The sequence below is a fragment of the Corvus moneduloides genome, chromosome 5 (assembly GCF_009650955.1).
Source record: "Corvus moneduloides isolate bCorMon1 chromosome 5, bCorMon1.pri, whole genome shotgun sequence".
Lineage (NCBI taxonomy): Eukaryota > Metazoa > Chordata > Aves > Passeriformes > Corvidae > Corvus > Corvus moneduloides.
Genome location: NC_045480.1, coordinates 73,445,085 through 73,463,914, shown reverse-complemented (window position 1 = coordinate 73,463,914; position 18,830 = coordinate 73,445,085). Strand labels below are relative to the sequence as shown.

Below are 18,830 nucleotides of genomic sequence, written 5' to 3'. Positions count from 1 at the left end.
GAATCTCATGTTCTGACTTAATTCCAGCATTCCCCAGTGCCTCAGTTATTTCTTAGAAAAATACGTTCCATTTGAAATTAAACACTGGCCACAGTAGTGTGCATTTATGTAGTGGGTTTCTCCCCCCAATCTCCTGGTGGATGTGTTCCTGACTGTGCATCCAGGATAGAGTCCTCATGGGATGATGTGACTGGTGGTACTCCCCCCTGTTCTGCACACCCTCAGCAGCTCCTTCTTTGGTGGAGTTGTTGGGGCTGGAGCCCAGCAGGAAAGTGAGACAGTGCAGTGCTTTGGAAGAGGAAGTAGGAGTCTTATGGAAAAGCAGATGGGAGAGCCCAAGGATGACCTCTCCTTCCTCTCTCTTTTTGATATGTGCAAGATGGTTTTGGCAATTAAACTTGATGAGAACCAGTGTTACTTCACCCTGGGTCAGCCATCTCCCCCACTCTTCCATAGGGTGTACAGCTGGTTTAAGCACTGCTTAAAATCAAAATCCTTGAGTTTCATGAGCCTCTGCAAAGTCCAGTCAACTGGAAGTTCAGGTTTTGTTGGGAATGTGACCTTAGAGAGCAAAGAAATAAAACATTCTGTGAATACTAAGTACTACTAGGCTGGTCTTTATTTCTTCCTGTTGATTTCTCTCAGGTATACAAGAAAAATGCCTCTTATTTTATAAATAGTAAATTCTTTGTCAGCTTTCAACTATTAAAAATATGCTTCTTTCATGCACATTACTTTTATATTTAGGGAGATTGATGCATCTGTTTATCCTAAGACTGACACCAGCCTGAGGTAAAACATGAAAAGGTTTGTAGCAAATTATTCCTTTCTTCTCAGAAGAACTCTCATCACTTAAACACTCCTGCTCTCAGCTGTACCATTTGCAAGGACTGGCAGGATACAAAGAAAAAGTACTGTTTACTTTATGTGGAAACTTTGCTACTCTGGGGATCAGCTCGAGTAAAGCTGGAAAATATGATAATTATATTTTCCTAGCCCAGTGCAAACTAGGCCAGCCCAGGTGGCACCACGAGCCGTGCACAGTGCCCAGTAGCACGCAGTGCCAAATTGTGCGGAGCTGCATCTGGCTGCTGGAAGTGTGAGGAGAATCAGGGCAGAGCTAATTCCTGCTCCATTGGTGTGCCCGTGGTCTGTCCACACACACCAGTGCCTTTGGTGTGGGATCAGTGATGGAGCTGGAACAGAGCTGCAAACCGGTGAGGACCTTTAACAATACTTAAGAATCACACATTATAAGAGGGAAATGGAGCTCGCATGTAAGTTTTAATACAAATACCTTGTTTCTCTGCTACATTAGAAATTGAGCACCAAACCAATTCATAATTTGCCATAAAGTCCCGGAGTGACATTTGGAGACTTGGTGTCTTCATGTTCCTTACACAGGAAAAGGTCCCAGCAAAGGTGGGACCAGCATCTCTTCTCCCGATACCCCAAGTCTTTGGGGCTTTTGCTGCGCTTGAGGGAGATTTTATTCAGACTGCAGGTTTGTTGCCAAAGTTATTGCAAACATGCGAGCTGTCTGCAGTCCTGCTTCTCTCAGGCATTCTTCCTGTTGGTCCTGGAGAAGCAGGAGCTGGGATGGCAGGTCAGATATGGACAAAGTATGTCTGCCCCTCATGAGTGTGTTCCCAGACCCAACACCTGCTCTTGGCTTTAGGATATTTGCAAAGGTGCTCTCTGGAACACCGCTGTCATGCGTCCTGCGTGGTGAACTTGGTAAAGTTTACAAGCTCGTCCTCCCTAAAAATGGCTTTCACTCAGTTTGGATAATCTTTCCTCCTGGATTCACATTTGAGAAGGCTTTTAGCATAAGGAGAAATTGATAACCTTTTCTGCGTCATTGCTGGAGCAAATCTGGTAGGAAATGAGATCCTTAGGAACAGGTTTTGTGGGATGGTGTTCAAACCTGCACAATCTGATTAATTGTTTGATTTGTCAAGGTTTCATAATTTCTTCAGAGCCTTATTAAATCCCATGAACAACATCTTGCTTTCATTCCTCTTAGACTACATAGGTCTGTTGAAAAGGTCCTATTGTGCGTAAGGATAAAATGAGTTGATCTCTTAGAACTTCTGCTCTTAGGAGGCAATTTCCATTGATTTTGGCATTTAAAGGCAACAGACTATGACAGAATTAGACAAATTAAACCAGAATTTGACAAAAATCTTGATAATTGGCAGTTTAAGGAATGCATTTTCAGATTTTTAGCCTATTTTTTTGCACATTTTATTTAGATCATTGCATTTTGCTATTGATAAGAAGTCTGTTTCAATAAAAAGTTGTTTAAAAATAGCTGTACTAGATAAAGCAGGAATATCTAATGTCAGGTGAGTGAGGGCAGTTTGTATCCCATTATATTTACATGTTTTGGTGATGGGCACACTTAAAATCGTGGATTGAAGCTGGCTTTGGACCTGTTCCCTGCTATTTGGCTGCCTGAGCAGCATGATGTGGATTGGAATACTTGGGGTTCCACCTTAGAACAGAGCAGAACTGTGCTGCCTGGAGATTAAAACATACCCAGGAGACACAAGGGTTTAGGTGACTTCATGGAAAAATAGACAGGTTAGGTCTTCGAGTTGTTTTCTAAATACATTCGTCCCTCTGCACCCTCCCCAGCAATGAGACTGGAACATTCCTTTAGCTATTACATGAGGCAGAATCTCCTTTCCAAAGTGTTGGAATGTGCAGCCGATCCAGGCATCTGATGGCTGGAAAAAAAACAGGGATACTGTGCATTTTTTATTATTTTTATTCAAATCACAAAACTTTGGGTCTGTGGCCTCCAGACCATTTGTAAGCTCTGCAATGAGCAGATAACTTGTAATTAATGAGAGATATTAATGTAAATTCCAGTAAAATGAACACATAAAATTCTTGCGAAACATTGAAGTAAAAAACCTTGCCCTTGTGCTCTTGGAGCATGTCAGCCATCAAGGGGTTGATATGATATAATGTAATACGTTGACACAGTGAAACCTAGTTATTAAAAGAGGATTAAAGATACTCTGCTTGAAGACTGAAGCATTCTGCTTTGGGTTTTTTGGTCAGCAGACAATTCCAAGATTTCACGGTTAATTCCAAATGTCATGTTTTGCCACTATTCATTGATGGTTGCAAATAGCTAAGTTAAAAAAAATAGAAAAAGAGAACAAAAGAGGTTTCAGATATCCCAGTATACTCCAGGAAAGCCTGCCAAATCTCCAGAAAACTGAACTTAGTAACTGAAATTATTAAAATCACAACTCTTTATAGAAATTTCATTTTACTGTGCTTTCATCCTGAGGTATTTAATAGAAAATGTTGCACATAGGATGTTGTACACTTTCCAGGCTTTGTTTGCAAGGTCACTGCTCGTGTGAATACAGCAATTTCACAGCAGATCCCACTATCATGGAAAAGCAGTGCTTCCCACTGGAACATTCACCGGGCAATCAGGAACGGGTAGGCACTGGGTCTGGGTGAGCACGTGTTCTCCCCTCTCCATATCAGGAAAACTCTGGGCTCTCACACTGGTGTTCCTCACAGCACAGAATTTGGGGGAAGGTAATAAATTCAAGGGCTGCAGATGGAGTGTGCCACACGTTTTTTAATAGTGGTGAAACGAAGGGAATAAAACAGTTTTGGAAAATACTGCTCTTGCTCTGACTGTTGGTGCTTCAATTAATGCTTTCTTTTTGTGGGAGAGGGGTGTGGAACAGCAGAGGAAACAGCCTCTGTAGGTACAGTAAGTTTTGCCCATTAGCAGTGCTCTCTGCAAGTTAAAGGTAAAGCAATAGGAATTAGTCTGTAATAAATCCCAAAACAGCAGTGTAAGAATAAAATGATAACCAAGAGGGAGATGGTGAGTGATCAGAGCATTGGACAAACACTCCATATTCTTGGATTCTCTCCAAGCTCCTGGTACATCATTTAGTACAGGAGCTTTCCTTGCCTCCTGAGTGCCTCAGGTGAAGGCAACTTGCTTATGGCTCTGGGGAATCCTGGAAATGTGGAACTCATCCCCCCTGGAGTTACAAAATGTGGACGGGCTCCTCTTTTTTACAGTGGAAAAGTGTGCAATCGTAGCCACACTGGCTGGAGTTGTTCTTCATCGAACAGTTACACTTCCATGATGTTCTACTGTTTGTTCCATGCCATTTTTATGGGCCTCAGCATTATGGGTTTTGCAGTTAACTGTTTGAAAGGAAGCAGAAGTGATTTCCCAGGAGTGGACCTTTCTCCCCGCTAACACTGGGATAAGACTTGTTTCATATTGCAGTGGGCATAGTTGGAAATGTAGATGTGTAAAGTTTTACTGTCTCATCATTGATAAGAGACACACCCCACTCCCCCTCCCTCCGCAAAAAAGCCTCTGCAAGTCGCGACGTATCTTCTGTGTCCCTCTGTGGGCAGAACCAGGGCTGTAAGTGCTGTTACTTGGTAGCTTGGAAGACCAGTTGCTCAGAGTGATGATGTGTCTTTCTGCTACTGCTCAAAAGTGCTCAAGACATGGGATTTTAAATAAGTAACTTTGCTGTGTTAGTGTGAAAAACTAAAAAAGAACTATAAATAACAACATTCTGACACATGCCGTTCTTCTAAACAAAAAACCTCATGTCTTTTAACTTAATTCCCTCTGTCCTGTGTCCGTTATCTTTGACTTATTCATCAGGAAAAGTTTCCCTGATCAGCTTTGCTTTACCTTAACTGGAAAATTTGTTTCAATTTGCAGGGATTCTGTGCTGCATGGTGAAGTTCTCCTCTGAGCAACCCCTCTTCTGAAGGAAACTCAAAAAAACCAGGTGGGTGTGACCCCATTGCTTTGGACGGGCTTGGAACAACCTAGTCTGGTGAAAGGTGTCCCTCCCTGCCCATGGCATGGACGAGCTTTCAGGTCCCTTCCAACCCAGACCATTCCAGGACTCTGTGATTATTTTTAAATATTCCCTGTCCATTGCCCACCACCTTTCCTATATGCTTTGAAACACCACTGGTGTGTAACAAACTCCCCACTGGGTGACATCTCCAGTCTTCAGTTCAGGACAATCCCAAGGTGCAAAAAATCCAGAGGAGACTGCAGGTGTTCTGGGGCACCACTAAATACCGTTATCTCAAGGGCAGCCAGTCAATCGGCCGTTTGTCCACTAGGAATGCAGGGAGGGAGCGGGAAGCTGAGGAGTTTTGATTTAAATGTCAGACTGTTTTGAAGTGCCGTGTGTGCAGTATGTAGGTCAGGGCTGAAGGGATAGACTGGCTCTGCAGAGGTGCTGAGAATGATTAATTTCCCTGGGCAGAATTCTCTGGGTTTTTTTCTTCACTGTGTGCTCAAGTCAAGCTGCAATTTCTCATGGACAATGGGCTCCGGTTTTGGAGCATTTGCCTAAAGGGGAAATTTATCCTGGCAGCTGCTGAAAGGGAAACTCTTGTGGATTGGTATCAGTTTGTGCATTAAAAAAACCGCCATTTTTTTGCTGCGTGTTGGGGAGCTTTTCAAGGATGGTTTGTTTATGTTGCTGCTGTGTTCTCTGCCCATTTGCATCAGTGAGAGGTGATATTTGGGTGCTTCCCAGCAGCTGCCAGGCACTGCGGAAGGTGTGGACCAGGCTCCTTTCACTGCTTGAGCAGCAGTACCTACTTTCCTATGGAAAACTGTGCCCTTTCAGTCCTTAGCCCTTTGTATTGCCAAACCAGAGATGCTAATGGAGTAGTATTGTTTTAAACACAATAAAATCCAGCCTCATGGAATACTTAGGGAAGACTTAAAATCTCACTAACTCTCCTTTATAAGAGCACGAGCCTTGTTGCCCTTCTTCCCCATATTCCCAATCAGCCTGAACTTTTGTCTCCAGCAAAACATATAAAAATTGGCTGATGAGTAGTTTATCAGTCTGGAAAAATTGCTTGATATTCTAAAATACTAACTTCAGATATTCTAAACTATTAAGTAGCAGTTTATTGTTTATTTTTTGCCACTTTGGTGTTCACGAATGCAGGAGTGGATTTTTCAAACGGCTTCTGTGATTGTTGCATTGTTGCACAGCCCGTCTTGTTGTGCTTTACAGATTAATAGTTGTCCTGAAATTGTCCAAAGGAATGTGTCTCCAGGGCTTGGGTTTTATTGGGATTGCAGGACGCCCTGCCTTCGCTCCTACTCACTCTTTATATTGTCACACGCCCAGGAGTCCCTGAGAGATGAGAAGCAGGTGGAGGGATTATGCACAGGGAAGACACCAGATGTGTTCTGTGCTGCAAAGATGGTTTAAAGATGGGTTTGCTCAATAATTATCTCAGCCATATCTTCTAACACAGTTTGGCAAGTTTCTCCAACACTTCTGGTAGGTGCATGTGTAACTTGTACATATCCTCAGAGAAGAGCTTCATCATTTGAAAGGAGGCTTGCAAACAGTGCTATTTACTGAATAAAATGTGTTTTCCTGGAATCCTGATGGATTGATTTCTTGCCTCTGCAGTTTTTTCTGGCAGCTGCCCCATTATGGAGTTGTGCCTTCTGGGTCAGAGATGAAAAGAGCTGGCTGTAACCCTGTGCAACTGAAACCCTTTTTCCGAAGGTACAGTAAAATTTTAGCTCTTGAAATGCAGCTTTGCCTACTCAGTAAAGCCCGTGAATTCATATTTTTGCAGCAAAGAGAATACTTTGATTCTTTGTTGCTGGACACCTTTGGTTGCTGCAGGCTTTTTGAGGCGTCTAAGTCAAAAATACCCTCTTTTCATTTTGACCTCTTTTTCATGAATCACGGAAAAAACCCCATGATCTGGGATTCTGTTTGTGTGTAAGTGTATAATTTCCAAATAATTGCTTCTGATGCAGTAGAATCCTGTTACATGGGAAAAAGATACTGTTAAGGATACTTACAGAGGTTTTATGTTGAGGACTGCCAATTTTTCTCAGCCCTACCTTTAAAAGATTGTTGGTCTGCTGACAACTCTTGGGGTCTGAAATATTTTCAATATTTATGGTGGGAAATGGCATCAAAGTGTTAAGATAAATTCTTCAATCCTGAAGCAGAGCTTGGAAGTGAAATGACAGGAAAAAATATGGGGAAGTAGATGAGTTTTGTATGGTTTTTTGTCACCGCTCAGATCACACCCAAATCTGAGGGCTTTCTGATTTTCAAGCAGAATTTTTAATTCTGCAATACCCTTTTAAAGTTCCAGATTTCAGCTGAAACTATTAAACCAGTATGAAAGAATCTGTGCTGGAGAGATTTCCAGCCAGATTGAAACACAATCAGTACTGGAATTTTCATTTGAAAAATCTGATCTTGCAAAACTGCTTTGTGTGTTTCCAGGCCATTGCAGTCTGGACAATCTAAGATAAGCAACTAAACTCCACGAATTTCTTGCTGCTAAATCTGACTTGCAGGGACTCACTCACACCACAGGCAAACCTCCCATGTTAGAGGCTTGTAGAGATAAAAAACCCACGGCTCCCAAAGTTGTTTAAAAGCACTTCATCTGGTTTTAAATAATTTGATTTTTTCAGTTTTGAATGTCAACATTATTTTTTCTATTTTTTGGATGGAGGAGTTTTGTTGTTTTTAGTAGTATCTGTACATGAATTTAACTGTTATAAATTAAGATTTTTTTTTTTTTTTTGTAGAAACCACAAACAATTTTATTAATTTTAGAGATCTCAGAATTTCTGGAACTATATTCAGAAGTATAAAACTGGTTCATTTTTCCTGGATTTGAGTGTCCTCCTACCAAACTCAGAATTCTCAGAATTCTCTCAGAAAGTACAGACCTGTCCATTTTCCAGGGCCACTTAGGAGCTGTGGACGTGTAATCACTTTAATTGCATCAGGGTCTAAATGCATATTATCAGGGAGGAATTACTTTTTCTCAGAAGTGACTGACATTCCCAAAAAATGTCCATTTCCTCCCCATTTTTGGGAGAAGAGTTTGAAAGGCAGCATTGTGGTAATCCTTTCTGATCTGCTGTTTCATTGAAGGAGGTAAAAGGGGATCTCACAATTTGAGAGAAGAAAGTCCTCCAGGAGTAGGATATGATGTGCTGGCTGCTTCGTTATGGAATTCTCAGGAGAAGCAGAAGGAGGGCTCTTCTAGTGTGTTAGGTGGTTTGTTGGATGGGTTTTTTCGTTTAGTTAGTTGGGTTTTTAATTCATCCAGATTTTTCCTTCCTCTCCTTCCATTACAACACACTGGAGTTTCTGGGAAGGGGTAGCAGTGTGGAGCCATGGCTAGAAAACCTGAGGAAAATTGGTTGAATTGGTGAACTTCTCCCATCTCCCGTAGTCCATCTGTACAGAAAGTGAAGCATTTCATGATTATATTTACCAGTCTTTTGCGTTTTGAAGGGAACATTCAGAATATCCTTAAATTGAACACCATGACTTGGAATGTCCCAGTTTTAGGGAGGTGAGTGCTTCTGCAGGTATGCTAATCGTTTTTTTGTATGACAGCAGCCATAACAGCAAATCAAAGCAATTTACATCTGATTCTTCTCTTGCTTTGAGATTAGAAGACATTCCCTGAAATGCCCCTTGAAGAGCTGCATCCAAGGAAACCAAGGAGCTTTGGCACTAGGGGTTTGTGTAGTGTTGCTGCTTGGAGAATCCCTGCACCTGGCAGGTCAGGTCCTGCTCTCAGCACCTTGTTTGCTTGAGTCTTTCTGAAGTTCTTAGTCAGAGGAACAAGGAAAAATGGCAGTCTGTTATGCCCACGTCAATTTAAGAAACAAAGGATTTAATAGTGTCTAATTTTTATGCTAATTTTGAAAAACTATATCAGAACTTTGAGAGTCCAGTTCTTGACTCTAAATTTGATTAACCATTTTTCTAACTCCTTGCCACAAAGGAATATAGAGAATCCTGATTATTTTGTCTGAACTGGCATGTTGTAAATTAAATCCTCCTTCTACAGGGAATCCATACCCTAAGTTCCCCCTCTGTGTAATAGATTTTTCTTAGGAAATAAAGTGTGTTTTTTAAATTCTTGTCCTCTTCAGTGAGGGACCAGACAGCCATCAAAGCTGCAGTGAAGGTATGTGAGCACCCTCAGCTACCTCAAAGGCAGGGTATGGCAGTTCTCCTGGGGCTAGTATGAAGTGATAGATTCAGAAATGTGCTGGTGAACATGGGAAATCTGCAAATATTGAGGTTATTGAGTCCAACAGATATTAAATATTTATTTTGCATTTTTTACTTTAAAAGAAGAAAAAAATGAACGTGAAGGAAATCTCATTTTGAATTATGGATCTCATAGTCCTCAAAAGAGTAACCACTTAAGTTTAGCCAGAGAAAAATTAATATTTCCTGCTTAGGATTGTATTCTTGAGATACTCATCAGTCCATGCAAGAGTATTACATCACTGTCCTCTGGGAATATCCATTTCCATCTTTTTCCGTCCCATTCTGTAAAACACTCCGTGAGAATGAAATGATTCCCTGAATGAAATCTCATTTTCTTTGACCTCTTCCCTGCTGAGGAACCCTATAAACACAGTACAGAATTAAGTAGCATAGAGGAAGGGAAGCTATACTTTTATATTAAAAATATTATTAAGGCTTCTGCATCTGGGGATGTTTATTCCCAGTCTGGAGAGTGGCGCTGGTGTTCAGGGGGACCATGTCCCTGGTTTCCATAGGTGTGGCATAGGTGTGATTATCCCTATTGGTTGGAATCTTCATTTTGGAAAGAAAATCTATCCAGAGCCTGTTGAAAGGAAATGGGGCATGGTCAGAAATGATTGTTCCTCCATACAGCATGCAATGCACTGTTCCCTCTGATGGATTTGTACCTGGCTGAGGACATCAGCAGCAAAGCAGTGATATTTCAGCTGTTGTAGGTGGTCTCAAGGAACTGGTGCTGGGTTTGCTTAGAGCCAGACTGCTTGACATCATAGAATCCTAAAATCATTGGGGTTGGGAGGGGTCTTAGAGCCCCCCTCATCCCAAACCCCTGCCATGGGCAGGGACACCTTCCACTAGACCAGGATGCTCCAAGTCAGAAATAAAGAGCTTAAAGCACGGGTTTGCTTGGAGAATTTGGGACTTTGGGAGCTTCTCCATAATCAACATGAAATTAGTGACATTTCCATTGCATTTCACTCATGTTCTGTGTTGCTGGCACAAAAATGTCACTTTCTAAAGAGCAGATGTTATTGCTCTTAGGATGCCCCTTTTCACTGTGTTTAGCATTCAGGATGTTCCTGTGGCTGGAGTCAGATAATGGCTTTGTTGTTGTTGTTGTTGTTGTTGTTGTTTTAAAGTCTATAAACACTGGCCTTTAACCAAACCTTACAGCAAGAATGTTTCTGTACTGAATGAAGAGGGGAGTGAGTCAGGCTCTTTGTCTACTTTTGGAAGTATTATTGGAATATGATAGTAAGTTGTTCCTGTTGACATCTGTACGTAGATAGGAAGGGAATGTGGGAGGTCTGATGTTGAGTGGGACCACACCTGTGCCAGGACTATAGGAAAAACCTCTGTTTTCTCCTCTTCCATTTTTAAAGCTCCATGTTTCCACACGGAAAGATAACTGTTATTTACAGGGACTCAAAGAGAAACTACTAAGGCCCATCCCTTTTGCAGTGCTCTGGATTTTGCTGCAGAGATACAGCAAATTCCAGAACCTGGTTGAAAGATGTGTGGCCAGTTTTAGCTAATCTTCAATCCAACTTACAGACACTCCACAAGAAAGTATATTCATGTTAGCCTGGACATTCCAACTGCTCCATGAAAAATGTAATTCTAAGGCTTATGGCAGATTTTAGGCTATTTTATATTTGTTACGGATGTTTTATCAAGCTATAATTTAGGAATTGACTCTGAATTAAATTTATTCAGTGAGAAATCATGCTGGATATTGCTGGTGAGCAAGATTTCTAACAGCTCCTGGTTTTGACAGCCTTGGAAGCATAACAGGAGTAGCCTTTCCGGTTTCCTACATTCCTTCAGTTTTCAAAGGGGCTTTTAGTCATTTCAGTTTGGCTCTTCAGGAGAATATGAACTCCAGTTCTTAATTCATTGCACTATGTGTACATCCTCAGAGTCTGTTCTGTTGGAGAGAGCTTGGATGGCTTTGATTCATATGACATTTCTTTTATCCCTCTTTTTAAGTTGATACAGGAGCAATGCTGAATAATGCTAAATTCAGTGTTTATGTGGCAGGCTCCAAAGGTCCCTCTGAAGCTGCATTGTTTCTAGAACAAGATGTTCTCTCAGGGTCACGTGTATGGGGGTTAGGTGTGAGCACAGGCCGGGGCACAGCACCAGTACAAAAAAGAAGGCAGAGTCTATCCCAAAAACATGAGAGCAGCTGCCTATGGAAGCTGGCCTGGCCTGGGGCAAGTGGATAAGCATGTAAAGCCTAAGAAAACTAGGCATTGTTTCCTTAGGAAAGTTTGTTTAACTAATAGACTTAATTTCCCAATGGTTATCTTTAAATTAGAATTTTTACAATCCTTTGCCTGATTAATTCAAGATGTACTTTTTTTTTTTCCTTCGAGGACTCTTAAATCCCAGGAGAATCCCTTTAAACATCTGTTCTGTCTTCTCTGGAGATAGTGATGGGTGGCGGCTGTGATACTGTAATTAGATGTGGCTCCTTGATTAACCGGGATTCCTGTGTCCACCTGGTAACATCTTTTAATTGGAGCATATAGGTGCGTCCTGTAAGTGAAGTAAATGCATCCATCAAAATGCTGAAGTGGAATTCAGGGCTTGTTTTATTTATTTATTACTTATATTTTATACATGTAATTATCTAAGCTCTTTTGTGTATGATTTTGGGAAATTATCACAGGTTGAGTTCATGGTTTGGTGCGAGTACAACAAGTACAATGATTTATGTGCATCCAGTGAATATTATTTTACCTCATGAAGGATAAAATTCCCAAAATTCAGTACTGATCTAATACTACTCTTACCCAGTTGCCACAGGTTTGAGAGGCAGTTCTTGTTGTAAACTTGTGTGGCCTTGTGTATTACTTCTTCCTTACGTCTTTTGCGAAAAGGTTCTGGCCATTTTGTTAAGTGCATGGGCCTGCTGGTGTGTAAAACACCAGCCTGGCTTTACTTAGCAGACCAAGCTCTTGTTGGAATTTAAAGGAAAAATAATATTTTAAGTCCTGGACAATTACAAATGAGAGCTGGATGTAGCAGCTTGTCTCTCGGTGGACAGGCCGAGTCGCAGACCCCTCAGTTCCTGTGGCTCAGTCTATAGATTGATCTAAATGTGTCTGTTCTTGGATTTCAGGTCTGGACCTGAGTCAACTGAACTTCTCCAGTGTGTGGTGATCATTAAATTTGACTTAGAGCCATTAGAAAATGTGCTGGAAAACTTGGAGTTGTCTCTGAATTGCCATTCAAGCAATGTGTGTAAGAAAAGCCTACCAGGTATTCACACTTGACATATTATGACTTTTTTTGCTTTGCCAAAGGAATGGATTCCAGAGAAGTACCAGATTATCTCTGCTAAGGCCAGTGGCCAATTTCTAGTATAAAGAAAGAAAAATAATACTCCAGCCTTACTTTATTGTGGTAGTGGTTGTAATGGGGCTGGTGACAAAGGAGTTAGTTGGTAACTTTCTTTTCTGTTGAAGATGCCACTTAGGATTGAGTTTGGGAAAGGATGACATTCTTAACTACTGGCTGAATGCTCTGCACAGGGAAGCTGGGTTTGGAGATGAAACACTGAGTTTATACTCCCTCTCACTAATCATTAAATACACGAGGAGCCGTGACAGATGGGCCATGTTCCACATTTTCAGAGCGTATTTCAGAATTAATTGTGCTGACAACATTTTAGAAAGAGCTCCAAACTCTTTTCTCTCTGGCAACAGTGGCTTCTGGCTGCTGTCAGGCAGATGAACATGTTTTTCTGGGTTTATTAATTTGGGTTTGGCTCCAATGCTCACTGTACAGGTAATTGGAGGAATGGGGGGAGCATTACCTATGCTCATTAACCAGGCTTCAAATGCTTGCAGCCGTCAACAGCTTTTTACCTGAGTGCCTGTGGATTTGGGAGGCGGAATAGCTCTGGGACTAGATAAGGAGAGGTGGGAGGGAAGCATGGAACAGGATCCCCACTGTGTTGTTGTTTGTGGCCAATATAGATGGCTGTCAGCAATCCAGAGGGCTGAGGTCTGGTCTGCAGAGAATTCCAGCATGGTTTAGTCTAGACTAAACATTTTTGGATGCACTGAGTCTATCACTCTTGCTCAGGTTCCTCTGCCAGGGGCTAATTGGAGCTGATGATTGCCTGCTATGAGAATTGCAAATTCCATTTCGAAGGTGCTTTTTTTTTGTTCTTTTCCTTTTTGAAAAAGCAGTTTACAGGTTTTGGCAAGAGCCTGTTTTTGGCTCTAAAACGACAGAAATGCTTCCAGCATAGATTTAGGCATAACTGTTAATATTCTCCAGATTCCTTCATTGAAAAACCATGCCAGTTACAAACAAACAAAAATCCACCCCTCTCTCCAATTTGGTTAGCCAAATTTACTTTCTATTCCTTTCTTTTCAGTCCATAAAAGCTCTTTCCTTCAGGCCTTGAAATGCAGAATGCATTCCTTCATTCTGGTTTTGACAGACGTCCGTTATATGTTTCTCCCACAAAATTTGCCTGTTGTGGTGGGATTTCCAAAGCGTTCCCCCTCAGCCTCATATTTCTGTGGTTGGAGTCAGCGGGATCAGTGTTAGACTGACTCTGGATGCCCTGGAAATCTCCTTCTTGCTCAGACACTTTGTTTTTTGTTCATTCGTTTCTTAAAAAACATTTTACCTGGATAGACCATGAATAATACCTTTACTTCATTCTGGTTTTCAACATGTATTACTTGTCAGTAAGAACAAAAGGAAGATGATGCATAGTGTACTAAGATGGATGTTAGGAATTGTTGAAGGTTTTCTTTCAAATTTTAACAGGAGTTTTGAAGCATCTTCTTACCCCATCTTCAGCTTTGTCCATTATAGGAAGAAACCTGAAGGGCAGATATTTTAATGGTGGCAAATCAATCAAAGGTTTTTATGAGAAGAGATATCAAAAGCCGGTCACTGTTAAAATTAAAGTTTGAGGTTTCCTTATGAGTTTTTTTTTGTGTTTTCGTAGTGCTAATTCAGAAACAAGGAGATGCTGTAAAAGCTGTGAAGTTTTTAATAATGCAATTTAATTAACGTACATTTCCAAATTCTTTTAAAATCAAAGCCAGATCCAGAAGCAGCTGCAGGAAGGCTGCAGAACTGATGGAAAGGTGAAAACCAGAACCTTTGCAGAGGAAGACAGCTTATCACATAGAGATCTTCAGGCTGTTGCCTCAAGAAATGGTGTTTATAAGCATAAGGTAGAGATTGGGATTGGGATCAGAATAAGGCTCTGACTGGCATGAGATAAAAAGTTTCTGCTTCTCAAAAATCCATTGGAAGCGAGTCAAGGTTTGAGGACTTGGATTTAAAAGATCTAATCATCACCCTTCCATACATTGCTGTACTAATCAGATAAATATTGTCTTCTCTTTGTGTGGTGAAGTTAATTTCAGTATTATTCTGAAAGTCCTAGCTCAGCTGTCTGGCTGGATGGGAAGAAATGCAGACTCCCAGAAAAATTCTCCTCACTTACTCATGGTTTTTCTATGGTAAAGCCTGTTTTGTGATGAGTCAGGCAGTTCTGACTCCCATTTTGTGGGATAAAACTCCTGACATACTGTATTCCTAGCAGCCTCTAGGAATCTTGGGAACCTCCAAGTTTATTCCAGCTCTCCTGAGATTGCTGCAGGGTCTTCGGAGCAGCCAAAGCAGATATCTCTTTGCAGAGAAATCTTCTCCTGGAGGGTCTGCCTTCTGTGCCCTCTTATTCCTTGGAAAGGCTTCTGAGGAAGTGACAGCTGACTGATCCTAACAGGGTCATAGGAATTTGATTCTTTGACGTTCCTCCTATAGATGAGAGAAATTGTTGAAGGTAAGTACACACAAAGAAGAAGTGAGATGCAATGAGGAATGCTAATTCGAGTTTGAGACTGTGCCGTGTCTGTCCAGGTGAAAGTCAAGGTAAAATGTTTTTGTAATTGATTTTTTTAAGGAGTCCAAGGCTGATCTTTAAATAAAGCATTTGCACTCACTTGTAGGAGCTTAAGCCAGTTGTGTGCCCTCTAATTACATCAGCCCAGGAATGGAGATGTTGGGAACAGCACCAAATACTACAGGAGCTGCCAAGAGTGATTTATTCCAAGCATCCATGCGGAATCTTAGCCTGTGCTGAAGTCACAATGTATTTTAGCAGTAATTCTTTGACTCTCTGCTGTGGTGTTAGTTCAGTCATGGCCTTGTAACAGCCAAAGTGGAAAATGCTGGAGAAATGCCATGTTAAAACACATAATGCCAGAACTGGAAATATTGGGCTCTTACATCGTTGTAAAAATGAGGATATAACACACCTGAAACAAGAACTCAAATAATTTCTTCTCAAACCATAAAAACAATGAGATAAATAATACTAAACAGCATCGCTCCATTAAATCAATGAATTTGCCTTGGTTTACACCAGCTTAGTGTCACAACACATTTCTTACACTAAGGTGAGCTGTACCTGGGAGATGTACAAAGGATTTTTCTCTTAAAGAAACCTGGGATCAAAAAAAAAGAAGTAATAAAATGTAGAAGAGGCCTTGTCACATGGTTTGAATTTACCTGGCCCATAGCCAGCAGCCATAGGTTTGATTTGTATCCCAGCAGGTCACTGCAGAGCATAGCATTTCTGTTAAAATGTGCTCAAATTTGTTAAAAGGCAGGGGACACACGTCGTGTGTGATCAGTTATCAATTTTAATAGCATTTCCCTACAAAAGTCATCAGGAAAACTGCTGTATGCATTCCTGTGGCCTGTTTTGCTCTTTTTTCTAATATTTGGTTTTTGTTTTTACTGTACTTAAACTCATTACCTATTCTAAATTCTTCCCAAATGGCAAATGAGGGCATTTTGCATCATCATAATAAAAGCTGAAATACATTGTAACAGAATTAATCCATTGATTAGAAAAACGGTTTAAAAATCAATCACTATAATTATTTTAACTAAGTCCGTAAAGGATAAAGGCTATTTCTTGGCTCAGGTGGTGCCGCTGGTGAACAACCTTACAAACCTATAGCAAGTTTCATCTCTTACCTCAGAGTAAGTCAGAGTGAGTAATCTCTGGTTTTTTTCTTTAAATGCTCAGCACATTATTTGTTTATTGTTATTTCTTATTTTATCTCTGTCTTCAATGTGAGCAATCCTTCAGAGTTTTGCCCTTCATGGAAGCAGGATTAAACCTCCTAAAAGCCAGCAGTAGTATGAAAAAACGGTACCAGGCAGGCTTTAGCCTCTTGGGAAAAGGAATTCCAGTAAGGAGCACTACATCTCAGAGTATCATAAACCCTTCCTTGAAATTGGAAAGTTCTAATTTTAAACTGCTGCAACTGATGAAGATCTTGGCACTGTCTCAGGTGATCAGCTCCCCACAGGCTCTTCTTCAGCCTTCCTGCCTGTGCCTTGATTAAATTGATGGATTCTGAAGGGAAGCCTCAGAAAACCACCATTTTAGGTATATTTGTGGCATGGTATTTTTTCAGAAACCAGTTGATGGTAGTTAACATAGAGCAGCAGCAGCACTGTGCTTCATTTTTACAGAGCAATAACTCCCTTCAGAAGCAGCCAAATTTGAGGCTGATGACAGCATTATTGTGCAGAAAAATGGAGGTGTCAGTTCTCTCCCATCTCTCAGACTGAGAGGGAAATCATTTGGTGCTCACAGTAATCAGGACAGAGTCATTAACATATTAATAGAGAAATTATATTTCCCTGTCTCTGTCCCTGGCTGTGTTTTGATCTCCAGCCTACCCAGACTCTGGTGATTGCTGCAGCTGAAGTCCAGAGTGTCCAGGGTCGAAGAGTGACAAAAGGAGTCAGAACATCAAAAAACCGGTGAAACCTGAAGAGGGTACTGCTGTTCTGTGTTCCTGGGCTGCAGGATTCAAACACCAAGGGAGAGGAGTGAAGGAAAGGCTAAACCTCAAGTTTACCTGCCTAGTCTGGGAAGAATAAATGAATAGCATGCAAGTGATAAGGTATAAAGTGATCAAATGCTTCCTTTTTGGTTCTTTCATCCTTTCACAGGTGATGAGAGCAAAGACATACCTGAGAAAGTACCAGGGGCTTTGGACAGATGCTGACTAAACATCTGTGGGATGTTGAGGAGCTGACTTCAGCATCTTGTAATGAAAGGAAATGCTGAGGTTAGGGTTTCTCATGGGATTTTTGGGTAGTTACTGCCTGCGTCTGTACCACTGTGATGTGGGGGACAGTTCAGACTCCTCTTTAGGGAATGCCTCGGTGACTTGTGTGGTGTGTGGATGAATACTTTGTCTGGAGTATGTACTGCTCCATTTCACCAGCAGCCACCATGAGCAGAGGACTGGGAAAATCAGTTCTGTCGGCCAGCTTGGCAAATTTGGAGTTGGTATTAATCAAGGATACGAACTTTAGAATATAAGTGACTTTGTGTTCTTAGTGGGATGGGAGTTACGGGTGGGATATGTGATGTTTGTAGGAGAGGCACAGAGATGAGTTACCTTAGGACAGAAAGCCCCTTTCCATGTTACGTTGCAGCATGTTTATGTCACACGTGGGACAGTAAGAGCACTTTAGTCTTCATCCCTTTGCCTCCTCAGCCCTTGCAAAGGCAGACAGCTGTTGGCACCACTCCTGTCTCATGTCCTTCCCCAGTGGAAAACATCCGTTTTCTGTTTGTGCCTTCCTTGGGAGAAGAACAACTTTTTGGGACTGTCACTGCTTCTTCCCTTTGTTCTGACCTGATGCTGGGGGGACAAGACAAGAATGGGGAAGGATGACTTCTCTTTTAAATGACTAACCTAAGAGAAAAAGTCATAGCTGGCACCGGAAAGGAGAGAGAAATCAATGGCTGTGTCTGATGTAAAGGAAGAAGCAGGAGCAGCGAAGCTGCCTTAGCAGCTCTGCCCCACCTCAATCTCTAGTGCAGCATGTGTTGGTGCTGCTGTCTGCCTTTGGAACACTCATTTGCCAATGCATGTCTGGTAAAACTGAGCTCAGTGGATGTGGAGAAGGTCAGTGGATTTGAAAAAAATCCAGAACTATCCAGAACTTAATGGAGTTTGCTGCACTGCGGCCATCAGGTTGATCTATCTGTGTGTCTGTGTGAGGAGTTTTGCATTAAATGGTCCATTTACACTGGATAAGTGGCAGCTAAACAGAATTTAATTATATCTCTAAGAGCAAGCAAGCCTTTTCCAGTTTAATGAGAGTGAGGAAAGTCCACTATTGCCATTTATAGTCCAATCTTCCAGTAATCTGATATTGCCCCAAGTAGACCCTGAGAAAAGTATCCTGTATTTCAGAGTCTTCATCATGGTACAGGAGCACTTAAGTTGGTTCTGCCATCTCTATTTCCTTTTGGTGTGGAGTTGCTGAGATAATACCTTTGTTTAAGGGAAATGAAGTCAGAGTTAAGGAAATCCCAGCCCTAGGGGCTGTTCAGACATTTGAATATATTCCCTTTTATATAATTTCAGTGGGAGAACTTTGGGAAATACCAGCTGCCTCTTTCCTTATTTGATTTTCTATGGACTTTTTCTTTTCATTTTGTATTCAGTCTTAACTTGTAAGTACATATCTCTGCCTTTTTCGTGTTTAAGTCTCTGCTTTGCTGTTTCTGTTTCCCTTGCCATTCTCTGCTTTTACACTCCCTTCCTAGGGAAGTAGGAAAACTCAGGTGTTAATACTGGAGTGATTTTTAGTGCTGTAGTTTCAGCGTTGAAACTTGCAGCTTTCCCTTGC

The 18,830-nt window shown here is 41.3% G+C and overlaps 1 long non-coding RNA gene across 1 annotated transcript in view; it reads left to right on the top strand.

Annotated features, from left to right (window-relative positions):
- The first annotated feature begins 1,149 nt into the window (after nucleotides 1–1,149).
- The window catches only part of LOC116444204, a 28,280-nt gene continuing 10,599 nt past the window's right edge, over nucleotides 1,150–18,830 (top strand). The window contains exons 1-4 of the long non-coding RNA XR_004240234.1: nucleotides 1,150–4,805; nucleotides 6,474–6,572; nucleotides 11,495–11,650; nucleotides 12,244–12,383. This is a non-coding gene — a long non-coding RNA (uncharacterized LOC116444204). The remainder of the gene's footprint in view (nucleotides 4,806–6,473; nucleotides 6,573–11,494; nucleotides 11,651–12,243; nucleotides 12,384–18,830) is intronic.